Here is a 9,535-nt window from a genome sequence, read left to right as displayed (position 1 = left end):
ATATTTTTGATTTTCTACATTTTCAAAAATACTGATTCCAATTACAACACAGTACAATGTACACAATGCGCATTTCATATTTATTTTTATTACAAATATTTGCACAGTAAAAAAAATAGTATTTCAATTCATCTCAAACAAATATTGTAGTGCAATCTCTTTATCATGAAAGTTAAACTTATGAATGTAGAATTATGTAAAAAAACAGTAACTGCACTGAAAAATAAAACAATGCAAAACTTTAGAGCCTACAAGTCCACTCAGTCCTACTTCTTGTTCAGCCAACCTCTAAGACAAACAAGTTTATTTACATTTATGGGAGATAAAGCTGCCCACTTCTTATTTACAATATCACCTGAAAGTGAGAGGCCATGCTTCCATGCTGATGATGGGTTCTGTTCGATAACGATCCAAAGCAATGCAGACCAATGCATGTTCATTTTCATCAGCCGAGTCAGATGCCACCAACAGAAGATTGATTTTTCTTCTTGGTGGTTTAGGTTCTGTAGTTTCTGCAACGCAGTGTTGCTCTTTCAAGACTTCTGACAGCATGTTCCACACTATGTCCCCCTCATATTTTGGAAGGTATTTCAGATTCTTGAACCTTGGATCCAGTGTTGTAGCTATCTTTAGAAATCTCACATTAGTACACATTTGTGTTTTGTCAAATCTGAAGTGTTCTTAAATAGAACATATGCTGGGTCATCATCTGAGACTGCCATAACACGAAACATATGGTAGAATGCAGGTAAAACCACAGAGCAGGAGACATAATTCTCCCCCAATGAGTTTTATTGCTGTATGAATTTAAAATCTATAACAAAGACCTGTGCAATGAGTAGAAAATGAATCCCAGATTCCTGCCCTTCTTTGCAGGCCCTAACCTTCACCTCTCCTACTTGAGACTTTCCTTCTGGTTTCTTCAAGAGCATACTCTGCACATAACTTTGATGCACTCACAAATCAAAGATGGACAAAGACCTATTGCATCTATGTAGACCAAGCCGCTGCCAAAACAAGTTTCTTTACATATACTGCCTTGTGTTTTGTTCAGTCCAGTATTAAATGACTCAAACTTTGAGCTTCCACTCTTTGTGGCTCACTCTAGTGCCACATCCATCACATTACAGGCAAAGCTCAGTTGCCACTTAGCTTTTCTGAATGGATTATTTCCCACTCCTGAGTCATAGGAAATGCAGCTGCTGACAGTTTTGACTAGAATAATGCATGACAGACACTGACAGGTCAGAGCTGATGCAAAAATAATTGTAGTAATTTTGATTTTGTATTTTCTAGTCCATATAGGGTTTTTTTCCCCTCTTTATTTTGGCTTTATTTTGGACAAGGGCTGGAGTGTCCTGCAGAGTTTTTTCTAACTGTTTCAAGTTAGGAACATTTATCATAAATGTAAAACAAATTAAATAAAATAAATTAATTAATTCAATTGTTGCATGCTATCTTCAAAGGAAAATTGTATTTTCTTCCCAAATTGTAGCCTTTTTAATGGCCTAGAATAGCAAGCTGATAAGAAGATTGGTTTTCATGCATACAATAACAAAAATGTATTTATTTCAGATATCTCCACTGAGGCATATTTCTTTGATTGTTTGTTTTTCTAAGTGAACACACTTCATGTCCTAATAGTTACAGCTTAAGTCTTTTGCATGCATCAGTCATTCTAGTCAGGATCATATATAATGGTGCCCTCTAAGAACTAAATAGCACACTTGGCTGAAAAACCCATCTGTTATTGCACACATTTCCAGTTCAGATAGGTTCTCTTACTAAATCACAAAAGCCTTTAATACATGGGAAATGATGGGATTAAATATGTTGTCTTTGAATATATTTGGTCCCTTTTATTTCATAAGTACAGCATTAGTAAGAGTTGTTCATGTTATTTAAATGGATCTCTCTAGTGCTAACCAGTTACATTAAACTCTAGAACCTATGTCCCTAAGGAAAATGAGGTTCGTTTTCAAACAGGATTCTGTAATGTTGGCAACCACAGGGCCTGGCAGTTTTTATTAATACTGAGATGATGTAAATCAGTGTTTAACATATATAAATAAGATGATGCACATGTTAAAAAAAATCTTCCAACGGTCAGGACTAACTGTGCATGCGGAAGAACCCAACATAGGCAGGGGACAATATGGCTGGCTTTATGACACCATTGCATTTCCCAGTCTTTGGGGTTGCTGGGTGCCGTTTTGGTCCCCAGCCAAAAGACAGAGGCGCCACCAGGTTAAAAAAAAGTGATGTTTAAGAATCAGATCCATAAGTTTTACATAGCTGAGTTCCAGTTGCTGGAGCACATGCTTTGTTATGAGAAGAAGCTCTGTATGGTGGCTCAAGTAGATTGAAAGAGGAGGCGGAGCTTTCAGCCAAGAAGCGGGAACATGCTCATTCAAACAGAGTGAAGTAGAGGAGCAGGGACATTCCCTCTGCTTTTGGCACAGAATCTTAATTCCACAAGTTCCTAACTTTTGAGGGCTTGACTCTGCAAACTTAATGGGGTAAATTTTGTAGGTGCATGATGATAGCTTTGCAAAGAAAGGGCAGGTTGTTCTTTGCATTGATAGAGAACTAATTAAATTGTAAGATCTTTGGGGCAGGGACTGTCCACTACTCTGTGTGTGTACATCACCTGTCAAAATGAGAGATCCAGGTGCATGATGGGGACTCCTAAGTGCTATTTTAAATAAATAATAATGAGTTGGTAGTTTTGAAGAGGAAAAATACTAAATATTGTTATTTCTGCAGGACTTGGGGAGCACAAAATGAAATAAATTGCTCAGCTTCCCAGCACTTTAAAATATTTCTAACAAACAACAAACCCAACATAGCATTACCACAGGAAATAGCATGAGCTGATTGGTGCTGGGCTAAATATTTGCTAAACATCCTCCATACAACAAACCCAACATAGCATTAACACAGAAAATAGCGGAAAAATAGCATGCACTGATTCACATTGGACTAAATATTTGCAAAATGTCCTCCATACCCTGTTTTGATGAATGGGTTATGTAAATATATTCCAGCCTATGGGTTGTTCACCAAGGACCAGATTATTGCATTACGGCTGCAGTGCTTCAGGTGGAGCCAGAGAAGGGATTGGGACTTAGGGTATGTCTACACTACAGTGGCTACAGCAGTAAACTATGGTGCTGCTGCAATGCCACTGTAGCACTGCAGTGTAGACACTTCCCGCATCAACAGAAGGGCTTTTTTCCATTGACATAGGTAATCCACCACTCCGAGAGGCTGTAGCTAGGTTGGCCTAGCTGCATCTACAGTGGGGGTTAGGTCAACCTAATTACATTGCACAGGCATGAAATTTTTCACATCTCTGGGTGACATAGCTAGGTCACCTTGGAGTTTCTCCTCTGCTGCCCACTTGCTCTGGCAGTGGAATAAATTACTTTGTTTACGGAGCAGCTTATTCCCGCCACTGCACATCAGTAAATTAGTCTGGCTGACAAGCAGGGGGTGAAGAAGCAGGGCTCCTTCCACCTCCTGCCACTTATTTGCAGTGAGGATTATTGTGCAAGCAGCCACCTGCTCTCCCTGTTGTGGATGGAATTACAATCTGAGTGGGCCCAATCAGGGAGGGAAGGAGACGTTACTCCCCCTTACACGCCTGCATGGCTGAATAAGGGCTGTGACAATCCAGCTCTAAGGTCATTGCTTCAGAGTAATGTGTTACCTAAATCAAATTACATAGTGTTGTCTCTGCCCTCAGCTGGATTACTCCCAAACCTACCAAGAGTTTTCAAGATGGCCATGGGAACATTTATGGAAAACTATATTAATGTGAGTATTAGCATAAAAAAAATATACTCACGGTAGGATTCACAACAACATCTTTTCTGGGAACTTGGGAACTTTTAGCCAAGTGAATTTTTGTGAAGAGTTGCAAGTACTAGCAACAGAGCAAGTGTGTGGTTTTACATCAACGAATGCTCATGCATAGCTTTTTTGCAGTATTTGCCACACTCCAGTATTGATCAGCTGGTCTCATGTAAGGCATGCATGATCTTATCAGCTCTCTAATCAAGATAAATCATTTCTAGACATCATTGGGAGAAAAATTTACATCAAATGTCAACTCAGTGGAAGTACAGAAGAGTAATATTAACAATCGAGGTGCCTCTGACAGGAGGCATTACCACCACTATTACCACCACCTTCTGTCCTGATATTTCACAATTGCTATCTAGTCACCCTAAATATCAGAGATGTCGTGGCTTTCAGGGTCCAAGCCCCAAGAACTACACCTCTTCCACTTTAAAGAATAGTTGCTTTTCGTGCACAGCCTTTAGTAGTAACATATAGGACATTTTTCTATCTAATACTATTTTTAAGTGTAATTTGCTACATCTCTTGATTATATTATAGTGTTAGAGACTGTCTCTCACTATGTTTTTGTACAGATCCTGCCACAATGGGTATAATAACCAAGTTCTACCCTCAACTACTTGTAGATAAATCCCATTCCTTTTATGGGACTTGCATGCATATACTCTATGTGAGCAGAAATGTTCTCAAAGGCAGGTAGAACATTAGGGGGTTTATGAAGAGAAGTGAAAAGAAATTAAAATTAGGACAGAGTTCAGAAAAAAAGAGGCACTATCTGAGAGCACAGGGGATCAGCTAAGACCCCGGAGGTGCATGACAGAAGGACCAGATCCTCCCGCTGGGACAATATATTATCATAAAGCTAAATGGGCTTTTTCATCTTTAGACACCCCTCCTTTGCTGATATCCTGCCAAGCATATGACAGTCTCAGCAGGCCAGGAAGTCTCTGCTATCCTGGCTACTGTCCTCAGATCTCATGTACTCTGAAATGGCATTGTCAGAGCCGCCGTAGGAAGCAACACACACCTCTGCTGTTACTAACTGTTAATATTCCAAAGCACCATTAGTCTTCAAACACTAGCCTTTACAGACACTAAGACTAACTCCACCTCAGCTAAGTAGTATGTTACTATCCCCCATTCTACAGATGGGGAACACACAACATGGGAGGAGAAGTGATCTACTCAGAGCGACTCAGGGTATTTCTACACTGCAACAAAAGATCTGTGGCACTGCTGTGGCTGGCCAGGGTCAGCTGACCTTGGGTTGTGGGGCTAAATATGGGCTGAGCTCAGGCTTGAGACACAACCCCCAATCATTAAGCCCTTGTGGGCTGGGTATCAGAGCCCAGGATCCAGTTCAAACCCAAATATCTACACTGCAATTTTTAGCACAGCAGCTCAAGTCCCATGAGCCCAAGTCAACTGACGCAGTCTTCAAGAGATGGCATTGTGGGGTTTTTTTTATTGCAGTATAAATGTTTCCTCAGTGTCAGAGTTCCTTGTTCTGTCTGCCTCTTTTCAGTTCTCTCCCTGCTCATCTTCACTCAGCTCCCTGTTGTCCCTTCCCCTTTTCTCTTCTTATAGTCCCATTTGTTCTTCCCATTGGTCTCTTCTTCACCTTGTCCATTGGGCAATTCTGACTTTAATGGGATTCTGCACAGGCATAAATCCCTGCCAACATGGGTCGACTCTTAGCCTGTAAACTCATTGGGGCAGTCACCTATGTCTTTCAATTTGTTTTGTAAGATACCGAATGCATCCTCCTGTTCCAGATTATGCAATGACGGTAATATGCAATAACTAATAATAATAAAACCAGCAAAGTCTCTCCCCATATTAATGTTCCTCCCATCACTCTTTTCCTCTCCTTTTCTCCTGCATTACATGTTACACAGGCTTAAGGCCTTTTATGCAATACATTAATACACTATTACTTGCTGGAAGAAGGGAAATTGTATTATCTATGGATAATTTGCTTTGTGAGATATATTACAAAGCGCACATCTAATATCACCTGCCATGTCTTGACAGATATTTGAGAGATGAAATTAGTCCAATCAAAGCTTCATTGTGATTCCACATTTTTTTTGTTGAATGTCACTATAAATGGAAGCCTGCGATATAAATCTTTATCAAGAATAGCGTAACAGGATTGACATTTCAGGCTCTTTCGGATTATAAATGAGTGCTCAATGAAAAAAGGCTGTTTTCATATTCATGACCAGGATTTAACAGCAATTGTTGAACCCGCATAAATGAAGCGCAGGGGCATTAAAACACCGCACTTAATTATGCCTTCTGAGTACTCTTCAAATACCAATATTTACCTCAGAGTCTATAACTAAATTGCATGTTTCCAACTGGTAGAAAGCTTTCTGGAGTCAATGTGCAGATTGCTTTGGGGAAATGCATCTAATAATTATGCACCCGACTGCAATTTTTTTTCAATAATTTACAGGAGATTATACTGGTGAATTACATCTTATAAATCAGCAGTTCCATTTGTGTGCACTGCTAATGAGGAAGATCCGAATGTAAATACTCTGCTGATTTCAGAAGCCGTCCATTCACAAATTAACCCCTTCAGGATAAATATAAATGAATGCAGTCGCTTCTAATTGCTTAAGACAGGAACTGCCGACTTCTGTGAGGAGCTCTCTAGGCTGCTGAGCCCTAGCTCAAAGTTGTGCCTATGTGTTAAATCCTCAGGATGCCTCCCAGTTCCCATTCATTTTATTAGTTTATTAGTTTAGCCTGATGTCTGTAGGCCCCTGGAAAGAATTGGACCCCTTTGGGGTAAGCACTGTACAAACACACAGTAGGAGACAGATCCTGACCCAAAAGAGCTGGACAGCTATATCAGCAAGATAGATAAAGAATGGATGGTGAGGAGAAAGGATTTTACAGAGAGGAAACTGAGGCACAGGGAGATTCTTGCCCAAGGTTGCAATGAAAGTCTATGACACGGCCAGGAAGTGCACTCAAATCTCACTAGCCCCACTTCACTGCTTTAATTACATGACCATCCATTAACTCTCTCCCCCTCCTTCCTGTGTGTGCTTCTAATTTACCAAGTAGCTGGGGAAGCTCCAGAACTCAGCTTCCTGATTAGAACTTGTCGAACATGATTTTTGAATTATTTGACAAATTTTCAGTTTTTGAAGTTTCTAAAAAATATCTGGTCTCTATATCTTTGCCATACCTGTGCTGCAAAATCTCAGTCAAATTGCCTGTTTTCCCCACTTTGTGGCCCTGATTCAGCAAGTACTTGAGTACATGCATAAACCTGAATTTAAATGGGACTATTCACATGCTCAAAATTAGACACATGCTTTTGTACCTTGCTGAATAGGGGCCTAATGTACACAGCGGATTGGAAACTTTTAGTCAATTTTTGGTGAAAATTTGAGCATCAGAAGAATTTAATAGACATTCTAAGATTTTTATATTCAAGATGAAAGGATTTCATTATCTAAAATATTGAGATGTACCATGAAAACAAGAAAAATAACCTGCCACAAAATGTCTGTACTGTGCCCCAAAAATAAAGTTAATCTAAATTAATTAAATTAATCCTTAAAATTACATTTTCCCCCTATTTTTTAGAAGCATGAGAATAAGTGTCAGCCTTGCTGTCAGTTTCTTCATGTCAGCTTCACAGATCATCTCATGGAAAGGTAGGCAGAATAAGGTCACTGAATTTTGTTAAGAACATAGCATGGTTCTACTGGAATTGCTAATTATAGGTCAGATCTTTCATTCCTTGAGCACCCAAAATTCCCACTGAGTGCAATACAAGATATTCAAGGACTGCAGGAGCTTGGGGTATTTTTCTTACTATAAATATTTAAATTATGAGGTTCTAATGCCTTGATTATGAGTACAGATTGAAAACTGAAATTTAACTCATTTATGTAAAGAAAAATTGCATGAAAGTTATATTCATGTATGCATGATTCTGCAATTCAAATTGATGCCTTTATAACTTATTAACAACCATGGAATATATTAGAAGGGCTCCATCCAGAATCCCAGATATGAATCTCCTTTAACTTTAGGAAAAGTCAGATCTGGATCTAAATTCCACAGCTTCAAACCATCTATAAGTAAAACTGAGTAAAATCGTTTCTGAAATTACCATTATTACCAAATTACATTATTACCATTAATGTTTAAAAGAACATTTTCAAATTTATTCTAATCTTTGTATAGTCAGTGCTAGATTCCCTAAATAAGGCACTTGCAAATATTTGTGCACACCTAATTTATGCACCCCTCTGAATCAGGCATTTGAACATGTATGTGGCCAATTAGATACGCAACCTATTTGCATATGCGAGTTTGCTCTCTTCACATGTCAAACACTGGCTTAGGCAAAGCACTTGCATAACTTTGAACATATGCTTTGGTCCAGTTAAACAGTGGGACGTAAGCCTGTGCTAAAATACTTTGCTGAATCAAAGACTTAGTGCGTGCAATCATGTCTCCCTCTAATGTCTGTCCCCAGCACATATAAGAGCCAATTACTGATAGCAAGTAACTCCTTTATATCTGAAGGACGGATGCTAAAAAACAAAGGCTCCCTTCCCATTAATGACCTGTGGTATTTGTACGTCTGAGGTTCAGGATACATCACATGTTTGCTCACATGTTTGTGATGTATGTGTATATTGGCAGAGCAGCATGTAGATGTTTCCCCTGGTTTAGCCACTGATTTATTAACAGAGAGCCAAGTCTCAGCCGGTTCCATCCCCTTACCGCGGGAGCTTCCTTAGCTTAATGTTCATAAAAGTGCTTTGAGATTCTCAGATGCACTGTGACAAGTATTATTTTTGTTTAGATAACATTTAGTTTTACTGATTAATAAAATTCCAGGGGGATTATTTTTCTTTAATTCCATTTTTAAACATATCCAATAATTTTGATTAATAGATTAGTTCTTGCCAGGCATGATGTTCCCCCCTGAAACATTTGGTTTAGTCCATTCAGATTTTAAAATTCTGCCATTGAAAAGTCAAAATATTTTGAAGATTTTGTAAAATGCAGAAGAATATTAACAACATTCAATGCTACCATCATTGCAGCAGCATCCACTCATTCACATTTTGGCATAAATCCTCCCCCTTTACAAAGCCCTAGGAAAGGTGCTTTCCACGGAGTAGTTCGTGGCCATTGGTAGGTGGGTTCCTTCTTCCTAAACACAAAGCCTGGAGTTCCAAGCTCAGTACTTATGCTTTTTCTAGGCTGTGGTAGCTTCTATGCCTAGGAATTCCAAACACATCCTGCATTTAATGTGCATGAACGTTTTGTTATCTTTTCCACAGCTATGCAAAATTAATTATAAAAAAAAAGCTATATTGGGAGCAGAAAGTATTTACAGTATTAGCATCACAGAGTCATTTGAACTGGAAGGGAACTTGACTGGATCACCCAGTAGGTGATCATAGGAGGATTAATTTGGTTAATGGAATAGTCTTGAATTGATGTATGGAAAGGTTAAAGTTGCATGTGTAAAATCCCTGGGAATCAGAATAGTCTGAAATGCAAGTTAAAAGGCAGTAGAGATATGCAGATGCTCAGATACCACAGAGATTAATATGATAGCACAGCCCAGAGCATAAAAAAAATAGCTAACTTGTAGGAATTATCCAAAACATTTGTAATCTAT

This window comes from Emydura macquarii, unplaced genomic scaffold (assembly GCF_026122565.2).
Source record: "Emydura macquarii macquarii isolate MOO-44397 ecotype Brisbane River unplaced genomic scaffold, CSIRO-AGI_Emac_v2 contig_3240, whole genome shotgun sequence".
NCBI lineage: Eukaryota > Metazoa > Chordata > Testudines > Chelidae > Emydura > Emydura macquarii.
Note: the sequence above shows the minus strand (reverse complement) of the source record.